The sequence below is a fragment of the Bidens hawaiensis genome, unplaced genomic scaffold (assembly GCF_021521415.1).
Source record: "Bidens hawaiensis isolate Kalapana, Puna unplaced genomic scaffold, B.hawaiensis_p1.1 tig00012184_1, whole genome shotgun sequence".
NCBI lineage: Eukaryota > Viridiplantae > Streptophyta > Magnoliopsida > Asterales > Asteraceae > Bidens > Bidens hawaiensis.
Window position 1 is genome coordinate 16,255 of NW_027491981.1, and position 26,422 is coordinate 42,676.

Consider the following 26,422-nt stretch of genomic DNA (forward strand, 5'->3'; position numbering starts at 1 on the left):
TCCTTCTCCCTACGACTTGTGTTATCAACGGAAATGAATTACGATCACGAAATCCAAAAAATATACGTAGTTTCTGATTTTTGTCGGTTTATTTATCGTTGGTTAATTAATTTATGATGAAGGGAAGACCAAGGGTACAAATGCTACAGTCTTCAAGTATGTAGTATGTACACGTATTATAGGAATATATATATCCATCAAGGATCCTTATTTTTTAAAATAGACTAAAATATATATTGGAGGGATTAACATTTATCAATCAAATCAACATATAGAATCTTCCTAACAAAACACATGATAAGTTGTTTTATTCAATTGTATTTAACTTACTTAAATAATAATAATAATAATAATAATAATACGAGTTTGATTGAGGAAAATGCTAAGAAATAGTTAGTTTTCGTCGCATGCTTATTGATTATTTAATAACAAATTAATTTAATCAAGTGATCTAACAAAAGCCTGACCACATCTCTTTAATTTATCACTACTTTTTTTTTATTTATATAACAATTTGTTAAAGCGTGAGATGGGATAGAATGGAGCAAAAAAATAAAAAAATAAAAAATAAAATAAAATCATGACATGATCTTGCATTCAAGATCAAGACCGAACTAAAACTTTATCAGAATACATATAGATGGATAAAACTATCTAGCTTCCTCGAAAAACATATTATGTGTGATTTGAAATATTATCTCATCAAATATTTATATGTGTTAATTTAATGGGTTTTGAACTTGTGTATATTAATAAATATAATCAAAGGTTTACCAATAATCATTTTAGTCCATTTGGTTACGAGTGTTTTACTTAGTGTGGTGGCTAGACCCGGGTTTGAAACCCATTGTGGATGGTTTTGTTATTTTTTGAGAGAAATCGTTAAACAAAACGAGGGTCTGAATTGCCTTTATTTAAAACACATAGGGTTGCAAATTGCAAGGGTATTAGTGTCTTTTCACAGACTAACTAACGCTGTGACTTGACGATGGACCAAACGTGTAATAAAAGTGCCACCACACTGCGAAAATGACACCACGGGGTTGCAACATGCGTTTGAGGTTTCATCACATAGACCATATTTGCAATTAACTTTTCATTTGATAGATTTCACCTACACTTGTAATCGAAAAATGTATCGGTATCAGGCGGCGGCAAGAGGAGGAGCGACGCCCCATCGATTTCAGGCCCTCTTAAATCGGTTAGTACATAGTCACACCTTTCTTACTTTTGTTTTGTTGCCGTTTAATCGTCGTTGCTGTTGCTTAATAACTTTTGGTATTGATTCTGAAATCAGGGATCTAACTTTGTTTGAAGCTTGGTGTTACGGACCACACTGGCCCATCAGCAGACGCACATACCCAAGACAAGTTGGACGAGTACAACAGGCCCAAGAGAAACATAAAGAAGCCTAACAAATTATTGGTTTGAGCTGCAAGTTTCACGATCACATGTTTCCTATTTTCTCTCTTTATTTTACTAAGATTAGTTAGTGGTGCATGTTTCACTTTGAATAAGGAACGTGGGTGTTCACTCTCCTGTTTCATTGCATGTATATATTCAGTTTTTGTTTAATGAAAAAAACCAGAAAATTGTCCCACTTGTTTGTTTCCTTCTCTGCAATTCTTTGGAGTGTAGCCTACTAAAACAAGGCCTATCATCTTGGTGCTTTCATTCACGTCTCACCTTCCGCCATGCCTCCTCGCAAGGATCCATCGGGTTCCGATGATCTTCCCCCTACTATCACCGACCAACTAGCCCAACTCATTGCTATTGCCACCGAAGCTTCAAAATCCCACCAACAAACCAATGCTCAACTAGCAGCCCTTGTCACAGCTACCGATAACCTACATGTAAAGATCGATTCCCAAACCACCCACCTCACCGGACTGTCGGACTCCCTAAATACCGACGACAATTTCCAGGTCCGACCCCGTTTCGAACGCCCCAACAACGAACGTTTCGATAGACCTGATCCACTCCCACCACAACGCCTCGATAGACCTGATCCACTCCCACCACAACGCCAACCCCGCCATCTCAAAATTTCCCTTCCCATGTTTGACGGATCCAACCCCCTCGGTTGGTGAAGAAACACTAACCGGACCCCGGGCAGATTACGGGTAACCTGGGGGTTAGATAGATGTTTCCCACGAGGGGTTAGACCCGGCAAAGATGGTTCTTCTGATAACCTGCAAAACAGACACCGTGAGCTCGTCACTGAGAAGGGGGGGGGGGGTTCCTCCTTGTGACCACCCTCCGGCGTGAGAATCAGATTAGATTGCTCTTGAATATAAATGTATATTAAGAGATTGCTAGAGCAGATATCAGGTATAATATGTAATACGAGATAGTATATGATGATAAGATGATGAGATGAGATGATCATACCATTTGGAGTATTTATAGCCGAAGGTAGGTTTCCAAGAAGGTGTAGCCGGCTGAATAGTATTCCTGTTCTACCAACTGTGGCCTACGCACGTGCCATGCTGTTAGTTGGTGGGTAGGCAGCGGCTGACAGTGACCAGGCCTGCTGTGTACTATTCCTTTTCCACCAACTGCCGGCTATGCACGTGGTATGACAAGAGTTGGTGAGTAGGCAGCGGCTAATAGTGACATACAGTACAAGAGCATGCTGCTCGCCATACTGTTGTCAATAAGCTGTCGTATCTTTGGTCAGATCTTTTGCCCATACCTCGTCAGGTACAGTACAGAAGATCTTCCCGTATCGTACGGACTGGCTTATTTGGGCGGGAGTATTCCCCCTCCCGCCTTTGTGCGGGATTGCTCCCGGCTTTGCTCATTCCTTCAGGTGACAACTGAATTATTGAGAGCTAAGTGCCTTGTGCGTGTAGCCTTGCTGCGCGGGTGGCCTTCCCTGATGGCTTGTATCCGCAGCTGCGGGAACAGGCGGAGTACTTCACCATTGGGAGGCATTTCCTGCGGGAACAGCTTGCGTACTGCGCGTAAGGACGTCACGTCTCTGAGCATGGTGGGTCCTGCGGATCCAGTTGGTTTCTGCGCAGACGTCTCTCTTCAAGGTGAGTCTTGCGGGTCCAATTGGGCTCTGCTGGGACCTACCTCTTCAAGTCCCCCCAGTCCAATGTTCTTCTCATGAATGTTTAATAAAGTGAGGTGAACTTTTGGACTTAAGCAAAGGGTTTTGAAAAGGGTTTAGTTTTAAGGTTTTCTAGGGGATTCTTCCCGCGGAAGTCCTTGTCACTCGCAGAAATTCCCGACTTTCCTGCTTGATCTTTGGGTATGATGCGGGTAGGTCTGTAACCTCCTCGCAAGTCAGGAGCGTTGAGTCCTACTTGTGTGGATTCTCCATGAGGTTTTGGTAGTTTTGAACATAGTGATCAATTATGTTTAAACCACCAATTCCATCTTGGAGCTTCAAACAATGTAGTTCTCGACGTTCCCGCTATGCGGGGATGTTATTCCCGTTTCCGCAAGCATTGCCCAGAAGATCCTTCTTGGTTTCAATTCACTGCGGAGCGCTAGGTATGTGAAGGGTTTTGCCTTAACACTGTACCCGCGCTCGTCTTACGGTTACTTTACTTCCAAGGTATTCCTGGCGTCAATTCTCTGCGGGTGCTAAGTATGTGAAGGGTTTTGCCTTGACACTGTACCCGCACCCGTCTTATAGTTACTTGGTTGCCAAGGTATTCCTGGCGTCAATTCCCTGCGGGTGCTAAGTATGTGAAGGGTTTTGCCTTAACACTGTACCCGCACCCGTCTTATAGTTACTTGGTTGCCGAGGTATTCTTGGCTTCAATTCCCTGCAGGTGCTAAGTATGTGAAGGGTTTTGCCTTGACACTGTACCCGCACCTGTCTTACAGTTACTTGGTTGCCAAGGTAAGGGGTATTCTCCCGCTTATTTTTGAATCTTTTTGAATTTTTTTGAAATTCGAAGAGTTGGTGAAAGGATAAGAACAGTCCAAACCTCTGAAACGTTGTGCGACGGTTTCTTCTGACTGTGTCAGGACGTGCAGGAAGTTATAGTGACGTGACAGTACATGGTCATTACAGACGCTTTTTCAGGCGCGTGGGCGCGATTTTTCGGGCGCGTGGCCGCGAAATTAATGGTACGCGTCCTTTCAACAGCTGTTGCCAGCTTGCTTTTTGCCACGTGTCATAGTTTCATTGCACCTTCGATTTCTCTCTCTTCCGCATTAAATTCATCGCATTAATTGCGATTAGTATATAAAGGGGGAGAGGGTTCTTTGTAATCCACACTTTCACTTCTCTTCATCTTCAAAATGATTTCCGGCGAATACTCTCCTTTTCATTCGAGCATTCTCTTGAAATCGTTTTCTTCTTTCATCTGCAAGATGTCTTCTCATGATCTTGAGGCTACAGCCCAGGAGGCTGGGGTGTACGCCGATGACAAGAGTACTGCTGGCGAGTGCCAGTGTGCTCTGCCTGTCGATCTATATCAGTACATCGTCAGGAAGTTCATGCTCGAGTCTCTCGAGCCTGAGTTTCCTGAACCCCATCAGACGGTGTATGATGCCCCCAGAGGCAAGATCAGGGTATATGCTGCATTCTTTGTCTATGGGAATCTTAGGTTCCCGTTGACAAAGTTTGTGTACCGTGTCCTAGAGAGGCACGTTGTACACCTAACCGAGGTGCACCCGATGGCGATCGCGAAGATTCGCCACTTCGAGTGGGTGTGCCGGATTCTGGGTATTGAGCCCTTCGTCGACCGCCTGATGACCTTCTACTCTTGGAGGTGCATCCAGGGGTGGTATACGCTGATAACCCGGATCAAGGGTTTGAAGATTTGCGCAACCGAGCGCAGTCTTCGTTCGTGGAAGCGGGAGTTTTTCTACATCTCCGCTCGTGCCATCCCCCTTGCCATGAAATTTAAGAATGGGCAAGCTCTCCCAGCCTTCACGCCTCCAACTACCAGGAGGCGGAATGGTTTTTAAAGATTTCCCGAGTCCAATCTCCGGTTTACCGGTTTGCGGAGTCCGGGATGGTGATGCTCGGGATGAGCCGGGTATGGAAGGATGCGGATGCGCAAAAGATCCCGATCGTCCTCGAATACGGTTTGAACTCTGTTCCTTACGGTATGCTCTGTTTCTTTTTGTTGATTTAGAATCTCTTCTAACTTCTTTCCTGTTTATTTCAGAGGGGAACGAATTGCAGTCGCTCCTGTATCCGCGGGAGGCTGACAGTCCCGCTCGGATGGGTACTCGCGCTCTAGATGAGACCGAGTTGCCCATCCTTGAACAGACGGCGGATCGGTTCGTGGAGGTCTACACGTCAGGCCACGAGATCCTGAGCGCCAGGCGGCCAGGTAAGGCGCTATTCAACCCTCGACCCCTCAATGCTGAAACCTCTGCTGGCATTCCTCTAATCTTATGTTCTGATGAGGAATCCGCAGATGGTCCTCCGTTGGTGCGGAAGAAGAAGGCTGCCGGCGGGAAGGGGAAGGAGAAGGTGGCCTCCACTGCCGATCCAGTGCCTCGGTCTGACTCAGAGGCCGAGAGCGAGGAGGTGGCGGGGAACCCCGGTGGTGATAAGACCACTGCTCCGGAGGCTGCGACGATTGTCACCTCCGGAGAGTCCAAGATGACAACGGTGACCGGCGTGAAGAGGCCGGCTCCATCGGGTTCATCCCCGCCTGTCCGCACTTTTAGGCTCAAGAAAACCCGTAAGTACAAACTATATTTTTAACTGCATAGCTTTCCATCATTAATACTTATCTTCTTTGTGCAGGCGTGGATGTTGACGCATTCCAGGGTGGAGCGGGGAGGAGTACCCCCCCGCCCATGACGGTAGGCTTGGTCAGCCTACCTGAGGCGACGACCCAGGCGGCTGCGCCTGCTTCCGCTGGTTCAGTTGCTCATTCCATTGAGCCAACTGTTCCAGCTGTGATGACATCACCGCCGGCTGTCAGTGCCATTTTTACCGCATCTTTCACTGAGCCGGCGGTTACTTTTGCTGCGGATTCCGCAGCGGCGACCGCGGCGGCCGCGGCGGCCTTCACCATGCCTCCTCCGTCATCGGCAACGACGGCCGATCCTTCAGGTATGCATGGGGCTTCTCGCCAACCTCTGCCTCCTTCCCATCTACCTGACCTCTTGGACGGATTTCCCTAGGGTTCAGGTGATGGGTTTGGCGGCTATCGGCCTGTTATTGACCCTACAGGTGCGTAGGGTTCTTTTGGCCTATTTTTTTTTTATATATCATCTTTTCCTAACTGCTTTTTGTTTTTTGCAGTGTCGGATTCCAATGAAGTGTATGTTCCACGATGGAACATCCGCCGAGGAACAACCCTTCGCACACCTGTGGAGTGCGTGGAGTGGGCTCGTCACGCAGCTCCCAGTGGTGCGTTGGGGGGAGCCATGGCTAGCTACCAGAAGGGTAGGCTAACCAATGAGCTTCGGGTTCTCCTGGCCCGGATGCAGCCGCGCGTCGAGCTGCTTTGTCGTGAAAACGACAAGTTAAAAGCAGCTCGCATTCAAGAAGTAGCTCAGGCGCGGGCTGTCCGGGAGGAGAATAGGAGGCTCTCCGCCGCGGCTGCGGAGAAGGAGAAGGCGTTCAAGGCCCTTGAAGTTGAGGTTCAGGCCCGTCTCGAGGCCCGTTCCAAGGCTGCCCAAGCTGTTAATGAACAGCTTCGGCTGGCTAAGGAAACTGCTAGGAACGCAACTGAAAGGGCCACCAAGGCTGAAGCTGTTGCTGAGCCTCTACGCGTGGAGAATGAGGAGCTTAAAGCCAAATTATAGGCTCTCTAGCAGGCTCATGATGCCTTGGCGATGGAAGACGCCAAAAAGCTCCAAGAGATCTTGGACCAGAGGGGGGTGCTTGACCACACTGAGCGGAAGCTAAAGGGCGTCGAAGAGGCTGCGGCTAAAGAAGTGTTGCTTGCCAACCTCAACAAAAGTGAAGCCGAACGCGCCCGTAACGAAGCTCAAGCTGCCCTCCAGGAGGCTCTGGTTTCCAAGGAATGGCTTCTTCGAGAAGCGTTGTCTCAGGTATGTTTAGCTTCATGTCTTCACGCTTTTCTTTGTAAATAGAAAAGGTTTTGATACTTGTATTCTCTTGTAGGTTGTGCATCGGGTCTTCGCAGATACGTCTTATGACGATGCTATGAGCGCAGCCCTCAACGCTTCTCATGAGGATGGGGAAAAGGCCGGCTTCCTGCTTGGTCTAGGGTTCGTTGAGAAAGGCATCCCGCCTTCCAACTTCCCTTTATTTGATGTGGATACTGAAGCTGTATACGACCAAGCAGTGAATCAGTATGCCGCCTTCCCACATCCGGTGGTGGAGAAGGTGAACGAAGTTGCTGCTGCTGATGATGGGCTAGCTATCCTTAAAGCTTTCCTTGAACCGCCACACTCTACTGATGGTGCTGGTCCAAGTGGAAGTGGCCCTGAAGCTTGATCCTGAAGATCCCTTCCCACTGCTAGGATAGATTTAGCTTGTATAGATTTACATTCTTGTAGGCGGGTAGTTACCCGGCCATTCTTGTAATGAATATTATGAAATATAAATCTCTGTGCGGGTAGGACCGTTACTTTCACTGGATTCCTTGCTTTATAAACGTTATATGACTTGCATACTTTAGTTTAAATTAGCAATTTTCCAAGTGTTTAGAATAAGTTAACCTTTGAACGTGGTAGATAATAGGTTGAAGTTTTGCTTCCTCTTTCGTGATTGTGCGGGTAGGACCGTCACTTGCACTTAGTAGGATGGCTAAACTTTACCTACATCTGACCTGCGTGGAGGTTTTCCTCATCTTTTTAGAAATTTCCAAGTGTTTAGGATAAGTTAACCTTTGAACGTGGTAGATAATAGGTTGAAGTTTTGCTTCCTCTTTCGTGATTGTGCGGGTAGGACCGTCACTTGCACTTAGGATGGCTAAACTTTACCTACATCTAACCTGCGTGGAGGTTTTCCTCATCTGTCCGTTAGAAATTTTCTGAAGTATTTTGAATAAGTTAACCGTTCGACGCGCGGTTGTCAATAGGTTCGGTTTCCTCTCATGATTTGTGCGGTTAGGACCGGCACTTTCATTTAGTTGGATGACCAAAGTTTACCTATGACTGACCTGCGTGAAGGTTTGCCGTTTTTTGGGTTTATGCGGGTTTTGCCGCCTTCCCCACGCAACGACTTTCACACTTATGTATGCGGTGAAAACCGGCTTCAGTGTTGAATGAATTAACCGTTCAACGCGCGGTTGTTAATAGGTTAGTGTTCAGTTTCCTCTATCATGATTCATGCGGATAGACCGGCACTTTCATTTAGTAGGATGACTGAACTTTATCTTTAACTGACCTGCGTGAAGGTTTGCCGTTTTTTAGGTTTATGCGTGAAGATGAACTTGAAGGTGCACTTTAGAATCTGTCTTCAAATTAGTCACTTTAAGAATGTGCCTTTATCATGATTTATTTAACAAATATCATGAGATTTATATTTGAAAGTGTTTCATCATTTAATAAGAAAGATGATGATTGCGTTTTTTTAAGGCAACTAAAGCACTTTCTTTTTATTATTATTACCTTTTTATAATTAATTTTTTATTCTTTTAATTATAGCTAAATAAGAATATAAAAATTTAAGTTTTATTACATTTAAAACAAAAATACAAAATAAAACTAACAATGACGCAATCCGGATATTAATATCGAGTCCATTCAATTCAAGCGGTTCATTGTTTTCCAACAAGTGCACCAGTAGCGTGACTAGTTCAATGATCAATGCACTTTTCAAAACATGTTATCTAAAATGTTAACTTTTGTATAAATTAATATTAACAAACTTGAAAACTGAAAAGTAATAATATCGATCTTGTTAATCACATGCATGCATCGTATCTACATTATCTCAATATATAGACATCCTTCTCCCTACGACTTGTGTTATCAACGGAAATGAATTACGATCACGAAATCCAAAAAATATACGTAGTTTCTGATTTTTGTTGGTTTATTTATCGTTGGTTAATTAATTTATGATGAAGGGAAGACCAAGGGTACAAATGCTACAGTCTTCAAGTATGTAGTATGTATACGTATTATAGGAATATATATATCCATCAAGGATCCTTATTTTTTAAAATAGACTAAAATATATATTGGAGGAATTAACATTTATCAATCAAATCAACATATAGAATCTTCCTAACAAAACACATGATAAGTTGTTTTATTCAATTGTATTTAACTTACTTAAATAATAATAATAATAATACGAGTTTGATTGAGGAAAATGCTAAGAAATAGTTAGTTTTCGTCGCATGCTTATTGATTATTTAATAACAAATTAATTTAATCAAGTGATCTAACAAAAGCCTGACCACATCTCTTTAATTTATCACTACTTTTTTTTTTATTTATATAACAATTTGTTAAAGCGTGAGATGGGATAGAATGGAGCAAAAAAATAAAAAAATAAAAAATAAAATAAAATCATGACATGATCTTGCATTCAAGATCAAGACCGAACTAAAACTTTATCAGAATACATATAGATGGATAAAACTATCTAGCTTCCTCGAAAAACATATTATGTGTGATTTGAAATATTATCTCATCAAATATTTATATGTGTTAATTTAATGGGTTTTGAACTTGTGTATATTAATAAATATAATCAAAGGTTTACCAATAATCATTTTAGTCCATTTGGTTACGAGTGTTTTACTTAGTGTGGTGGCTAGACCCGGGTTTGAAACCCATTGTGGATGGTTTTGTTATTTTTTGAGAGAAATCGTTAAACAAAACGAGGGTCTGAATTGCCTTTATTTAAAACACATAGTGTTGCAAATTGCAAGGGTATTAGTGTCTTTTCACAGACTAACTTTTTTTTTGAACATTCAAGCTTTCCTCCTACTATTTACATTATACCGCCAATGCCAGGAATCGAACCCTGGACCTCTCACCAAAAGGCCAAAGCCTTTACCATCCCACCAAAGTGGTGATGGCTTTTCACAGACTAACTAACGCTGTGACTTGACGATGGACCAAACGTGTAATAAAAGTGCCACCACACTGCGAAAATGACACCACGGGGTTGCAACATGCGTTTGAGGTTTCATCACATAGACCATATTTGCAATTAACTTTTCATTTGATAGATTTCACTTACACTTGTAATCGAAAAATGTATCGGTATCAGGCGGCGGCAAGAGGAGGAGCGACGCCCCATCGATTTCAGGCCCTCTTAAATCGGTTAGTACATAGTCACACCTTTCTTACTTTTGTTTTGTTGCCGTTTAATCGTCGTTGCTGTTGCTTAATAACTTTTGGTATTGATTCTGAAATCAGGGATCTAACTTTGTTTGAAGCTTGGTGTTACGGACCACACTGGCCCATCAGCAGACGCACATACCCAAGACAAGTTGGACGAGTACAACAGGCCCAAGAGAAACATAAAGAAGCCTAACAAATTATTGGTTTGAGCTGCAAGTTTCATGATCACATGTTTCCTATTTTCTCTCTTTATTTTACTAAGATTAGTTAGTGGTGCATGTTTCACTTTGAATAAGGAACGTGGGTGTTCACTCTCCTGTTTCATTGCATGTATATATTCAGTTTTTGTTTAATGAAAAAAACCAGAAAATTGTCCCACTTGTTTGTTTCCTTCTCTGCAATTCTTTGGAGTGTAGCCTACTAAAACAAGGCCTATCATCTTGGTGCTTTCATTCACGTCTCACCTTCCGCCATGCCTCCTCGCAAGGATCCATCGGGTTCCGATGATCTTCCCCCTACTATCACCGACCAACTAGCCCAACTCATTGCTATTGCCACCGAAGCTTCAAAATCCCACCAACAAACCAATGCTCAACTAGCAGCCCTTGTCACAGCTACCGATAACCTACATGTAAAGATCGATTCCCAAACCACCCACCTCACCGGACTGTCGGACTCCCTAAATACCGACGACAATTTCCAGGTCCGACCCCGTTTCGAACGCCCCAACAACGAACGTTTCGATAGACCTGATCCACTCCCACCACAACGCCTCGATAGACCTGATCCACTCCCACCACAACGCCAACCCCGCCATCTCAAAATTTCCCTTCCCATGTTTGACGGATCCAACCCCCTCGGTTGGTGAAGAAACACTAACCGGACCCCGGGCAGATTACGGGTAACCTGGGGGTTAGATAGATGTTTCCCACGAGGGGTTAGACCCGGCAAAGATGGTTCTTCTGATAACCTGCAAAACAGACACCGTGAGCTCGTCACTGAGAAGGGGGGGGGGGGGGGGTTCCTCCTTGTGACCACCCTCCGGCGTGAGAATCAGACTAGATTGCTCTTGAATATAAATGTATATTAAGAGATTGCTAGAGCAGATATCAGGTATAATATGTAATACGAGATAGTATATGATGATAAGATGATGAGATGAAATGATCATACCATTTGGAGTATTTATAGCCGAAGGTAGGTTTCCAAGAAGGTGTAGCCGGCTGAATAGTATTCCTGTTCTACCAACTGTGGCCTACGCACGTGCCATGCTGGTAGTTGGTGGGTAGGCAGCGGCTGACAGTGACCAGGCCTGCTGTGTACTATTCCTTTTCCACCAACTGCCGGCTATGCACGTGGTATGACAGGAGTTGGTGAGTAGGCAGCGCCTAATAGTGACATACAGTACAAGAGCATGCTGCTCGCCATACTGTTGTCAATAAGCTGTCGTATCTTTGGTCAGATCTTTTGCCCATACCTCGTCAGGTACAGTACAGAAGATCTTCCCGTATCGTACGGACTGGCTTATTTGGGCGGGAGTATTCCCCCTCCCGCCTTTGTGCGGGATTGCTCCCGGCTTTGCTCATTCCTTCAGGTGACAACTGAATTATTGAGAGCTAAGTGCCTTGTGCGTGTAGCCTTGCTGCGCGGGTGGCCTTCCCTGATGGCTTGTATCAGCAGCTGCGGGAACAGGCGGAGTACTTCACCATTGGGAGGCATTTCCTGCGGGAACAGCTTGCGTACTGCGCGTAAGGACGTCACGTCTCTGAGCATGGTGGGTCCTGCGGATCCAGTTGGTTTCTGCGCAGACGTCTCTCTTCAAGGTGAGTCTTGCGGGTCCAACTGGGCTCTGCTGGGACCTACCTCTTCAAGTCCCCCCAGTCCAATGTTCTTCTCATGAATGTTTAATAAAGTGAGGTGAACTTTTGGACTTAAGCAAAGGGTTTTGAAAAGGGTTTAGTTTTAAGGTTTTCCAGGGGATTCTTCCCGCGGAAGTCCTTGTCACTCGCAGAAATTCCCGACTTTCCTGCTTGATCTTTGGGTATGATGCGGGTAGGTCTGTAACCTCCTCGCAAGTCAGGAGCGTTGAGTCCCACTTGTGTGGATTCTCCATGAGGTTTTGGTAGTTTTGAACATAGTGATCAATTATGTTTAAACCACCAATTCCATCTTGGAGCTTCAAACAATGTAGTTCTCGACGTTCCCGCTATGCGGGGATGTTATTCCCGTTTCCGCAAGCATTGCCCAGAAGATCCTTCTTGGTTTCAATTCACTGCGGAGCGCTAGGTATGTGAAGGGTTTTGCCTTAACACTGTACCCGCGCTCGTCTTACGGTTACTTTACTTCCAAGGTATTCCTGGCGTCAATTCCCTGCGGGTGCTAAGTATGTGAAGGGTTTTGCCTTGACACTGTACCCGCACCCGTCTTATAGTTACTTGGTTGCCAAGGTATTCCTGGCGTCAATTCCCTGCGGGTGCTAAGTATGTGAAGGGTTTTGCCTTAACACTGTACCCGCACCCGTCTTATAGTTACTTGGTTGCCGAGGTATTCTTGGCTTCAATTCCCTGCAGGTGCTAAGTATGTGAAGGGTTTTGCCTTGACACTGTACCCGCACCTGTCTTACAGTTACTTGGTTGCCAAGGTAAGGGGTATTCTCCCGCTTATTTTTGAATCTTTTTGAATTTTTTTGAAATTCGAAGAGTTGGTGAAAGGATAAGAACAGTCCAAACCTCTGAAACGTTGTGCGACGGTTTCTTCTGACTGTGTCAGGACGTGCAGGAAGTTATGGTGACGTGACAGTACATGGTCATTCCAGACGCTTTTTCAGGCGCGTGGGCGCGAATTTTCGGGCGCGTGGCCGCGAAATTAATGGTACGCGTCCTTTCAACAGCTGTTGCCAGCTTGCTTTTTGCCACGTGTCATAGTTTCATTGCACCTTCGATTTCTCTCTCTTCCGCATTAAATTCATCGCATTAATTGCGATTAGTATATAAAGGGGGAGAGGGTTCTTTGTAATCCACACTTTCACTTCTCTTCATCTTCAAAACGATTTCCGGCGAATACTCTCCTTTTCAGTCGAGCATTCTCTTGAAATCGTTTTCTTCTTTCATCTGCAAGATGTCTTCTCATGATCTTGAGGCTACAGCCCAGGAGGCTCGGGTGTACGCCGATGACAAGAGTACTGCTGGCGAGTGCCAGTGTGCTCTGCCTGTCGATCTATATCAGTACATCGTCAGGAAGTTCATGCTCGAGTCTCTCGAGCCTGAGTTTCCTGAACCCCATCAGACGGTGTATGATGCCCCCAGAGGCAAGATCGGGGTATATGCTGCATTCTTTGTCTATGGGAATCTTAGGTTCCCGTTGACAAAGTTTGTGTACCGTGTCCTAGAGAGGCACGGTGTACACCTGACCGAGGTGCACCCGATGGCGATCGCGAAGATTCGCCACTTCGAGTGGGTGTGCCGGATTCTGGGTATTGAGCCCTTCGTCGACCGCCTGATGACCTTCTACTCTTGGAGGTGCATCCAGGGGTGGTATACGCTGATAACCCGGATCAAGGGTTTGAAGATTTGCGCAACCGAGCGCAGTCTTCGTTCATGGAAGCGGGAGTTTTTCTACATCTCCGCTCGTGCCATCCCCCTTGCCATGAAATTTAAGAATGGGCAAGCTCTCCCAGTCTTCACGCCTCCAACTACCAGGAGGCGGAATGGTTTTCAAAGATTTCCCGAGTCCAATCTCCGGTTTACCGGTTTGCCGAGTCCGGGATGGTGATGCTCGGGATGAGCCGGGTATGGAAGGATGCGGATGCGCAAAAGATCCCGATCGTCCTCGAATACGGTTTGAACTCTGTTCCTTACGGTATGCTCTGTTTCTTTTTGTTGATTTAGAATCTTTTCTAACTTCTTTCCTGTTTATTTCAGAGGGGAACGACTTGCAGTCGCTCCTGTATCCGCGGGAGGCTGACAGTCCCGCTCGGATGGGTACTCGCGCTCTAGATGAGACCGAGTTGCCCATCCTTGAACAGACGGCGGATCGGTTCGTGGAGGTCTACCCGTCAGGCCACGAGATCCTGAGCGCCAGGCGGCCAGGTAAGGCGCTATTCAACCCTCGACCCCTCAATGCTGAAACCTCTGCTGGCATTCCTCTAATCTTATGTTCTGATGAGGAATCCGCAGATGGTCCTCCGTTGGTGCGGAAGAAGAAGGCTGCCGGCGGGAAGGGGAAGGAGAAGGTGGCCTCCACTGCCGATCCAGTGCCTCGGTCTGACTCAGAGGCCGAGAGCGAGGAGGTGGCGGGGAACCCCGGTGGTGATAAGACCACTGCTCCGGAGGCTGCGACGATTGTCACCTCCGGAGAGTCCAAGATGACAACGGTGACCGGCGTGAAGAGGCCGGCTCCATCGGGTTCATCCCCGCCTGTCCGCACTTTTAGGCTCAAGAAAACCCGTAAGTACAAACTATATTTTTAACTGCATAGCTTTCCATCATTAATACTTATCTTCTTTGTGCAGGCGTGGATGTTGACGCATTCCAGGGTGGAGCGGGGAGGAGTACCCCCCCGCCCATGACGGTAGGCTTGGTCAGCCTACCTGAGGCGACGACCCAGGCGGCTGCGCCTGCTTCCGCTGGTTCAGTTGCTCATTCCATTGAGCCAACTGTTCCAGCTGTGATGACATCACCGCCGGCTGTCAGTGCCATTTTTACCGCATCTTTCACTGAGCCGGCGGTTACTTTTGCTGCGGATTCCGCAGCGGCGACCGCGGCGGCCGCGGCGGCCTTCACCATGCCTCCTCCGTCATCGGCAACGACGGCCGATCCTTCAGGTATGCATGGGGCTTCTCGCCAACCTCTGCCTCCTTCCCATCTACCTGACCTCTTGGACGGATTTCCCTTGGGTTCAGGTGATGGGTTTGGCGGCTATCGGCCTGTTATTGACCCTACAGGTGCGTAGGGTTCTTTAGGCCTATTTTTTTTTTTTTTATATATCATCTTTTCCTAACTGCTTTTTGTTTTTTGCAGTGTCGGATTCCAATGAAGTGTATGTTCCACGATGGAACATCCGCCGAGGAACAACCCTTCGCACACCTGTGGAGTGCGTGGAGTGGGCTCGTCACGCAGCTCCCAGTGGTGCATTGGGGGGAGCCATGGCTAGCTACCAGGAGGGTAGGCTAACCAATGAGCTTCGGGTTCTCCTGGCCCGGATGCAGCCGCGCGTCGAGCTGCTTTGTCGTGAAAACGACAAGTTAAAAGCAGCTCGCATTCAAGAAGTAGCTCAGGCGCGGGCTGTCCGGGAGGAGAATAGGAGGCTCTCCGCCGCGGCTGCGGAGAAGGAGAAGGCGTTCAAGGCCCTTGAAGTTGAGGTTCAGGCCCGTCTCGAGGCCCGTTCCGAGGCTGCCCAAGCTGTTAATGAACAGCTTCGGCTGGCTAAGGAAACTGCTAGGAACGCAACTGAAAGGGCCACCAAGGCTGAAGCTGTTGCTGAGCCTCTACGCGTGGAGAATGAGGAGCTTAAAGCCAAATTAGAGGCTCTCCAGCAGGCTCATGATGCCTTGGCGATGGAAGACGCCAAAAAGCTCCAAGAGATCTTGGACCAGAGGGGGGTGCTTGACCACACTGAGCGGAAGCTAAAGGGCGTCGAAGAGGCTGCGGCTAAAGAAGTGTTGCTTGCCAACTTCAACAAAAGTGAAGCCGAACGCGCCCGTAACGAAGCTCAAGCTGCCCTCCAGGAGGCTCTGGTTGCCAAGGAATGGCTTCTTCGAGAAGCGTTGTCTCAGGTATGTTTAGCTTCATGTCTTCACGCTTTTCTTTGTAAATAGAAAAGGTTTTGATACTTGTATTCTCTTGTAGGTTGTGCATCGGGTCTTCGCAGATACGTCTTATGACGATGCTATGAGCGCAGCCCTCAACGCTTCTCATGAGGATGGGGAAAAGGCCGGCTTCCTGCTTGGTCTAGGGTTCGTTGAGAAAGGCATCCCGCCTTCCAACTTCCCTTTATTTGATGTGGATACTGAAGCTGTATACGACCAAGCAGTGAATCAGTATGCCGCCTTCCCACATCCGGTGGTGGAGAAGGTGAACGAAGTTGCTGCTGCTGATGATGGGCTAGCTATCCTTAAAGCTTTCCTTGAACCGCCACACTCTACTGATGGTGCTGGTCCAAGTGGAAGTGGCCCTGAAGCTTGATCCTGAAGATCCCTTCCCACTGCTAGGATAGATTTAGCTTGTATAGATTTACATTCTTGTAGGCGGGTAGTTACCCGACCATTCTTGTAATGAATATTATGAAATATAAATCTCTGTGCGGGTAGGACCGTTACTTTCACTGGATTCCTTGCTTTATAAACGTTATATGACTTGCATACTTTAGTTTAAATTAGCAATTTTCCAAGTGTTTAGAATAAGTTAACCTTTGAACGTGGTAGATAATAGGTTGAAGTTTTGCTTCCTCTTTCGTGATTGTGCGGGTAGGACCGTCACTTGCACTTAGTAGGATGGCTAAACTTTACCTACATCTGACCTGCGTGGAGGTTTTCCTCATCTTTTTAGAAATTTCCAAGTGTTTAGGATAAGTTAACCTTTGAACGTGGTAGATAATAGGTTGAAGTTTTGCTTCCTCTTTCGTGATTGTGCGGGTAGGACCGTCACTTGCACTTAGGATGGCTAAACTTTACCTACATCTAACCTGCGTGGAGGTTTTCCTCATCTGTCCGTTAGAAATTTTCTGATGTATTTTGAATAAGTTAACCGTTCGACGCGCTGTTGTCAATAGGTTCGGTTTCCTCTCATGATTTGTGCGGTTAGGACCGGCACTTTCATTTAGTTGGATGACCAAAGTTTACCTATGACTGACCTGCGTGAAGGTTTGCCGTTTTTTGGGTTTATGCGGGTTTTGCCGCCTTCCCCACGCAACGACTTTCACACTTATGTATGCGGTGAAAACCGGCTTCAGTGTTGAATGAATTAACCGTTCAACGCGCGGTTGTTAATAGGTTAGTGTTCAGTTTCCTCTATCATGATTCATGCGGATAGACCGGCACTTTCATTTAGTGGGATGACTGAACTTTACCTTTAACTGACCTGCGTGAAGGTTTGCCGTTTTTTGGGTTTATGCGGGTTTTGCCGCCTTCCCCACGCAACGACTTTCACACTTATGTATGCGGTGAAAACCGGCATCAGTGTTGAATGAATTAACCGTTCGACGCACGGTTGTTAATAGGTTAGTGTTCAGTTTCCTCTATCATGATTCATGCGGATAGACCGGCACTTTCATTTAGTGGGATGACTGAACTTTACCTTTAACTGACCTGCGTGAAGGTTTGCCGTTTTTTGGGTTTATGCGGGTTTTGCCGCCTGCCCCACGCAACGACTTTCACACATGTATGCGGTGAAAACCGGCATCAGTGTTGGAAGTTCATAAAAGTATAAATGTAAAATCATCAGCGTCGATGTTCTAAGGAGAATCATTTCCATTAGAAGTGGCTCTGGGCCTTTTCTTTACAAATTTGGAATTGATCTACATGCAAACTGTGTAATTGAGCTCCCTTCCATGTTGTTGGGATGGGAGTGCCATCGAGCCGATATGCACCTGGTTCGGGATCTCGTTGTTTACGCAGTATGTAGTCTCCAACATTGAAGCTGTAATTTTATTCGTGTTTTCCCCAACTGGGGTTCTACACGCATCAGCTTGCTCAGCGTTCATTGCGCCACGAGGTGTGCGAGCGTCCCATCTCTGACAAATGCTTCGACAATGTCCTTAACGTCTGTGCATTCTTCAGTGTTGTGGCCTTTTGTCCTGTGAAAGTCACAGTATTTGCCCCGATCAGCATTGGGACGATGTCGGATTATTGGAGCCTTTGGCCATGGGAGCTCCTCAGTGGCGAATATCTCGGTGACGCTTTTGGTGAGTGGCGTCCATCTGGAGTTCTGTTTCGACTGTACGTTATCCCTTCCGCCTAACCGATGTTGCAAGCCAAATGAGGTGTCAAAGTTTACCCTTGACTGCCAAATGCCTAGCTTCCGCTTTTTGTTTAGTCGGGCGGTAAGGACGTTGCCTAGCTTCCCGATCGAACCACGCTCTAGCTGCCCCAACAAGCGTCATTTGGAACATGTAACACCACGTAGGTTCCGTCCAGCTAGTGACGGTTGCCCCCGCTATGAACCTGTTCAAATGATCGTCTGGGTCAGATATACCATCGTAAGTGCCGATGTTTGACATCTGTTTGGCACTTTTCGGGACGATTGCTTCCGCAATATCCCTTGCAAATTTGGACGTTCCCGCCTTTGCAGCAGTTGGTGTAAATGTTTTCGAGAAGTCACGTGGATTTCCACCTGTGTTTTTCGGTTTGAAGGCTTCTTCAAAATGCCTTCTCGGTTGGGAGTCCGTTTCCTTACGCTTCCCTTTCGCCCTATGACGAGGGTTTGCGTCACTATCGGATTCCTCCGAATCATTGTCCCAGTACTCTCCGAATTCGTCAGCCTGTTGGACGGAACGCAAGCGTTCGTCCAACTCAGCTTGGAATTCCTTCTGACGTGCCTCCACCCACGCTTTAACTTGTTCAAGTGTTTGGCGGGGGAGTCTCGTCTGTTGTCTTTCCGCCTGGGTATTATTGAATCCCAGGGGATGGTTGTTTACTGCACTTGCCCCAGCTTGGTTAACTGGGGTAGTGTTCGTAAAATTTACTGCACTTGCCCCCGCTTGGGTAAACGGGGTAGTGTTCGTAAAAACTGTGTAGTCGCCGGTATTCCTCCCAGTAGGTGGGGTTGTGGTTACCGGAGTTTCTTTAACCATCTTTCCAGAAGTTTGAAAAAACTGAAAAGAAATGAAGTTCTAGCTTTTATGCACGGATGACGCCAATGAAGAAACACTAACCGGACCTAGAGGTGCACAAATCGGTTTTTTTAAAAAAACCGGTTCGGTTATTAACCAGACCGGTTTTTTTTGGCCCGGAAAAAAACCGGTTCGGTTAATAACCGGACCGGTTAATAACCGGTTTTTGTATGTCAAAACCTTAACCGGTCTAACCGGTTAGGACCGGTTTAGAAACCGGTTAGAACCGGTTAATAAACCGGTTTTTTTATTAACCGGTTTTTTAATAACCGGTTTTTAGGTTAACCGGTTTTTTTTTTTTTTTTTTTTAAATAACCATTATTTTTTCACAGTATAAACAAACCGGTAATTAAAAGGCAAACCGGTAACTACAAGGCAAAACGGACTGACCGAAGCCATTCTTTGCTTTCGTTGTTAGGGTTCTTTGCTTGGAAGATTAAAAACACATAACTTTCATTTATAGTTTTTACATTAAAAATACAAACATTAAATCGTTATCGCATATTCGTAACTCAAAAATACAAACATTAAAGAATGCTTAGACACGATTACATGAACAACTTGCTGTTTCTTACCCATTATTTGCATCCATGTTTGCTGTTTCTTTAACTAATTTTCTTCGCTACCCGATCCCGAGCTATTCCTTAGGTAATCGTCGTACGCGGCTTCTTCATCGGTCATTGGTTGAGTGTGTCCTTGATTGACCTCGTCTTCATACAAGCCCGCCTCATACTCCATTTCCCCCTCGAGTGAGCGTTGATGTTGTGCCCTATCTAAAGAGTCCAAGTAATCCTTGTAGCAAATCGACATCTCTATAGCTGGTGGAGTGAGTCGAGTCCTCCTAATCGATATAACCCTGCCAGAAACAGAAAAAGCAGACTCCGAAGCTACCGTGGAAGCTTGGACCGTTAGTAAATCTTTGGCCATGGCGGCGAGGATCGGAAACTCATCCTCCTTACCTCTCCACCAAGCCAGCAAATCAAGACTTCTAAATTCATCCGGAGTCATGTGTTTCACAAAGTTGGTACCGCCATACCTTCCAAGTTCACTGCTTGGGGTGTTTACCTTTTGACGTTTACCGGCGTCTTCCCAAATCATGTAGTACATCCCCATTTTAAGGTCGGTTTGGGATTGGGATTGGGCAACAGCTCTTAACGAGTCATGAATTTGGGAAGACGACCCGTATTTTGTAAGGTAAACATCATACATGTTTGACAAGGTGGTGTTGAAAGCATTCTTTAAAGTTTGGCTATAATAGGGGTTTTGATCGTCGTTTAACTCTAGCTCATCACAAATTTTTTCTATTAAAGCTTCAACACCACCAACATTGATGCAAGGGTTTAACGCAGCAGCACATGTCAAAACAGCGGGTAGTTCTTGAAAATATTTTCTAAATTTTTCTTTCATTTTTACACCCATATCAAAATAAGGTGCACCCCTACAATGAAGTTCACTCAACTTTGTGCACATGACAGCAATTTTTGGTAAAGCAATGGGGCTTGTTGGATAGTAAACCCCGGATAAACTAGTTGTGCAAGATTTAAAAATTTGAAGGACCTCCGTAACGATCTCAATCAATAACCAGTTTCTAGGATCGTACGGTGCACATTTACCCCTACTTGACAAAATTTGATGAAACGCAATTAATGATTCTTTTTGTTGGATGGCTTTCTCAAACATATCACAAGTCGAGTTCCATCTTGTTGGACAATCCCAATTTGGCCCCAACCATTGACAATTAGCTTCTACACAAAATTTTTTGTATCTTGAAAATGTTTTATTGTTGCTAAAAACATCTCGTAACATTCTTTTAAAATTGTTTCTTTGCGTTTCGATCACGTTTAACCCATCTTGCACGGCCAAGTTGATAATATGTGCAATGCATCAGCTATGAAAAAACGCTCCATCACAAATAGGTTTATACTTTAATTTTAAATGGCCAACCGCAGCCGTATTGTTGGACGCGTTATCAAACGAAATTGAAAAGATTTTATGTTCAATCTTGTATTGTCGAATGACTTTATCCAAGAGTTTAAAAATATTTCTACCCGTGTGCGGGTAATCAAACAATTGAAACGCAACGGTTCGTTTCATCATTTGCCACGACTCGGGGTCAACCCAATGAGCCGTCACACAAATGTATGAGTCGGGCGAACCATGAGGTACCGACCACACATCCGTTGTTAAGTTTACACCAGTTTGTAAGTTTGAAAAGTATGAAATTAGTTCGGATTTAGCGTTTTTCCATGCTTTAAGACAATCTCTTCTAAGGGTCGAACGACTTACGTGTTGGTAGCGTGGTTGAACATACTTTTGCATCATCTCCGTGAATTGAGGGTTGTCGAAGTGGTTGAAAGGAAGTGTTTGTTGAATCACAAAGTTTGAAAACTTTTGACGTACCGCTTCAAGGTCGTACGTAAACACCGCTCCTTGATTCGTCATCTCCGGCTGCGAACTACTTCCCGATTCGTCCTTCAAGGCCTTGCAAAAGGGCCTTTGTACATGCGCTTTTAAAGTGGAGTTTGCATCTTTGCCATAAAACTTCAAACAATGTTTGCATCGAGCTTTTTGGCTACCGTTAGACATTTCGCATAGGTCGAAATGTTGCCAAACATCTTGGTTTCGTTTCGTGGGGATGACCCGAACGACCGTTTCTCCCGTGTTCGAGGCACCCATGTTGACGGATGAAGCAGCACTTTGGGAGGCCATGATAATCGACTACGAAATAAGAGCGTATGGAGTGGTAATGTGGTATAATTGAGCGTGAGATAACAAAATAATCGCGTATGAAATAAACGTTTAGAGCGTTTGGAGTTGTATAATCGAGTGTGATCTAACCAATACCCAACCTAAACTATATATAGATGTTTGTGGGGGTAAAATGGTAAAAAAAAAAACGGTCAAAAAAAAAAAAACGGCCATATAGCCGTTATACAACGGTCAAAAACCGGTTAACCGGTTATGGAGAAACCGGTTAACCGGTTATGGAGAAACCGGTTAACCGGTTTTTCCACAACGGTCAAAAACCGGTTTTTTTATAAACCGGTTAACCGGTTTTTCCATAGCCGGTTATTAAAAAAAACCGGTTTTTTCATTCACCGGTTTGTTAACCGGTTTTGGATCTAAAAATTGTAACCGAAATACGAACCGACGGTTTGTAAACCGGTCAAACCGGTTTTTAGAAAACCGGTTTTCGTAAAAACCGGTTTCTGGTTTAAACCGGCAAACCGGTTCCCGAACCGGTTTTTTTGACCATCTCTAACCGGACCCCGGGCAGATTACGGGTAACCTGGGGGTTAGATAGATGTTTCCCACGAGGGGTTAGACCCGGCAAAGATGGATCTTCTGATAACCTGCAAAACAGACACCGTGAGCTCGTCACTGAGAAGGGGGGGGGGTTCCTCCTTGTGACCACCCTCCGGCGTGAGAATCAGACTAGATTGCTCTTGAATATAAATGTATATTAAGAGATTGCTAGAGCAGATATCAGGTATAATATGTAATACGAGATAGTATATGATGATAAGATGATGAGATGAGATGATCATACCATTTGGGGTATTTATAGCCGAAGGTAGGTTTCCAAGAAGGTGTAGCCGGCTGAATAGTATTCCTGTTCTACCAACTGTGGCCTACGCACGTGCCATGCTGGTAGTTGGTGGGTAGGCAGCGGCTGACAGTGACCAGGCCTGCTGTGTACTATTCCTTTTCCACCAACTGCCGGCTATGCACGTGGTATGACAGGAGTTGGTGAGTAGGCAGCGCCTAATAGTGACATACAGTACAAGAGCATGCTGCTCGCCATACTGTTGTCAATAAGCTGTCGTATCTTTGGTCAGATCTTTTGCCCATACCTCGTCAGGTACAGTACAGAAGATCTTCCCGTATCGTACGGACTGGCTTATTTGGGCGGGAGTATTCCCCCTCCCGCCTTTGTGCGGGATTGCTCCCGGCTTTGCTCATTCCTTCAGGTGACAACTGAATTATTGAGAGCTAAGTGCCTTGTGCGTGTAGCCTTGCTGCGCGGGTGGCCTTCCCTGATGGCTTGTATCCGCAGCTGCGGGAACAGGCGGAGTACTTCACCATTGGGAGGCATTTCCTGCGGGAACAGCTTGCGTACTGCGCGTAAGGACGTCACGTCTCTGAGCATGGTGGGTCCTGCGGATCCAGTTGGTTTCTGCGCAGACGTCTCTCTTCAAGGTGAGTCTTGCGGGTCCAACTGGGCTCTGCTGGGACCTACCTCTTCAGTTGGATTTTTCAGGCCGACAATTACTTTGCCTATTTTAATGTTCCTCCCGCCGAAAGCGTATCCCTATCCGCCTTCCATTGCACCGGTGACGCTCTTGCTTGGTACCAACACCAGAAAGAGAATGACCTGATGGGCACTTGGACGGATTTCAAACGTCAATTTGAAACTCGTTTCGGTCCTTCGTCTTATGAGAATCATGAGGTGGCCCTTTACAAACTTCAACAAACATCCACCGTACCTGATTACCTACTTGCTTTTGAAAATCTTAGTAATCGCATTACTTGCCTCACCCCACAAAACTGCCTCAATTGTTTTTTATCGGGCCTAAAACCGGATATTAGGTCCGAAGTGGCGGTTCACAAACCAACCAATTTGCATGACTCAACGGGTCTGGCCCGTTTAATGGAGGACAAATTGGCACATGTACAAAAACCTAAACCCTTTTTCCCTTACAGATCATCTTCTTCGATGTCTGCTCTCTCATCCCAGCCAACCACCACTTCCACAACTTCCCATGCATCATCCTCCACACCCGTCACCAATTCATCCACCACTACGACCCCATTGCTACCCACACTCAATAAACCACTTCTCCTTCATAAACTCACTCCGGAGCAAATTCAACCGCGCCGCAAAGAAGGGTTGTGCTTTCGTTGTCCAGCTCGCTACTTTCCGGGTCACACTTTCTCTCCTCCGCAGTTCCTTCTAATCGTCGATCACGGCGATGCCGACTTTTCTGAACAAGACCCTCCTCTTGATCAGTCTGGTTCATCAACCCCCACATTCATGTCACTGTCTCCAGCGGCCTTTTTTGGTTTGTCTTCACCACAGACCTTACGTCTCACCGATTTTATTTTGGGTAAACCCGTCACCGTTCTCATTGATTGCGGGAGCACCCACAACATTATGCAACCTCGTATTGCAGCCTGCCTCGATATTTCTACACAACCCTTGCATCCGTTTCCGGTCATGGTTGGAAATGGCCAACTCATTCATTGTGAAGGTCATTGTTCGTCCGTTCCGGTTAAGCTCCATAACATTCAATTTGATATCCCATTCTTTTTATTCCAAATTCAAGGAGCTGATATTGTTTTGGGTGTCACATGGCTTGGGAGTTTAGGACAAATCACTGCTGATTTCTCTATCCCTGAGCTCTCATTTACCTTCGCTGGTACCACCACCACCCTACGCGGTGAGCCGTTGTCTCACCCCACCACCCGGGCTCCTTGTCCTCTATGATTCGACATGATTCGGTTGCATCCATGCACGCCCTGTTCATGGATTCTTCCCCATCGGTCACTCAGTCCACACCCACCTATGACTCGAAACTGGCTAACTTGCTTGAGTCGTTCCCCACTCTTTTTGACACACCTCAACACCTTCCCCCGTCTCGTTCTCATGATCACCATATTCCCTTACTTCCTGATACCAAAACGATTAATGTCCGACCCTATTGATACCCACATTTTCAAAAACAAATAATGACCCAGTTAATCTCCGACATGATCCGTGATGGTGTCATCCGTCCTATTAACAGTCCCTTTTCGTCTCCAGTCTTACTTGTTAAAAAAAGAGACGGTACGTGGTGATTTTGTGTGGATTATCGGGCCCTTAATGCGGTTACAATACGTGACCGTTTTCCGATTCCCACAATTGACGAGTTATTGGACGAGTTACATGGTGCCACAATCTTTTCTAAAATTGATCTCCGTTCCGGCTATCACCAAATCCGAGTCGTTGAACCGGACATCCCAAAGACAGCCTTTCGAACTTCTGACGGACATTATGAATTTCTTGTTATGCCCTTCGGTCTCTCCAACGCACCATCCACCTTTCAATCTGCCATGAATGACTTGTTTCGGCCCGTTTTGCGTCACTTCGTCTTAGTTTTCTTTGACGATATTTTGATCTACATTGCTAATCCAGATGATCATTATGCTCATTTATGGTACGTATTCGAAGCACCGACCACCAGTCAGTTTTATGCCAAATCATCAAAATGCACCTTTGCAGTTTCGGATATTTCATTTTTAGGCCACAAAATTTCTAGTTTGGGTGTTTCCCCTGAACAAGACAAAATAGATTCTATTCAACAGTGGCCTACACCGCACTCTTTTACTACTTTACGAGCTTTCCTTGGTCTTACGGGATATTACCGTCGCTTCGTTCCCAACTATGCCCATATTGCAGCCGCCTTAACCGACATTTTGAAGCAAAAAGACTTCTCATGGTCAGACGCAGCCCACTCTGCCTTCACCAATTTGAAAACCCACATGCATAAGCTTGTTACTCTAGCCTTACCCAACTTTTCACAACCTTTTGATGTAACCACGGACGCATCACGCTTAGCAATTGGTGCTGTTCTTTCCCAGAATAACCGCCCAATTGCTTTCTTCTCAAAGAAATTGTGTCCTACCATGCAGGGTCAGTCAACCTACACCAAAGAGTTATACGCCATTACCGAATCGGTCCGCAAGTGGCGTCAATATCTATTGGGTAGAAAATTTCGAATTTTTACCGATCATCATAGCCTTAAACATTTACTCACCCAAACGATCCAAACACCAGAGCAAAAAAAGTGGGTTACAAAGCTCATCGGTTATGATTTCGAAATTCACTTTAAACCCGGAAAAGAAACATTGTGGCTGATGCGTTGAGTCGGGTTGATCTGCCAACCATGTTGGCCTTGTCGCACCCAACAGCCCTTTGGTTAGACGAGATCCGATCCTATTTTGCTAACCACGTCAACGGTAAGCATTTGACTTGTCAAGTCACCGCTGAACCGGAGGCTTTTCCCAACAATTCAATTCGTGACGGTCTCTTGTTCTTGAACGGTCGCATCATGGTCCCTCCCATTCCAACCCTTCGTCAAAACCTATTAGCTGAATTTCATTCCTCCACTCTTGGTGGCCACTCCGGTATCCATGCGACATTCAAACGGCTCTCCACTTCCTTTACGTGGTTGGGCATGAAAAAAGATGTGACTCGCTTTGTCAAAGAATGCCAGGTCTGTCAAGCCATTAAGGTTCCAACCCACAAGCCTTATGGCCTTTTACAACCCTTACCCACACCAATTGATACTTGGCAAGATATCTCTATGGATTTTATCACCAAATTGCCAATTTCAAAAGGTAAGTCTGA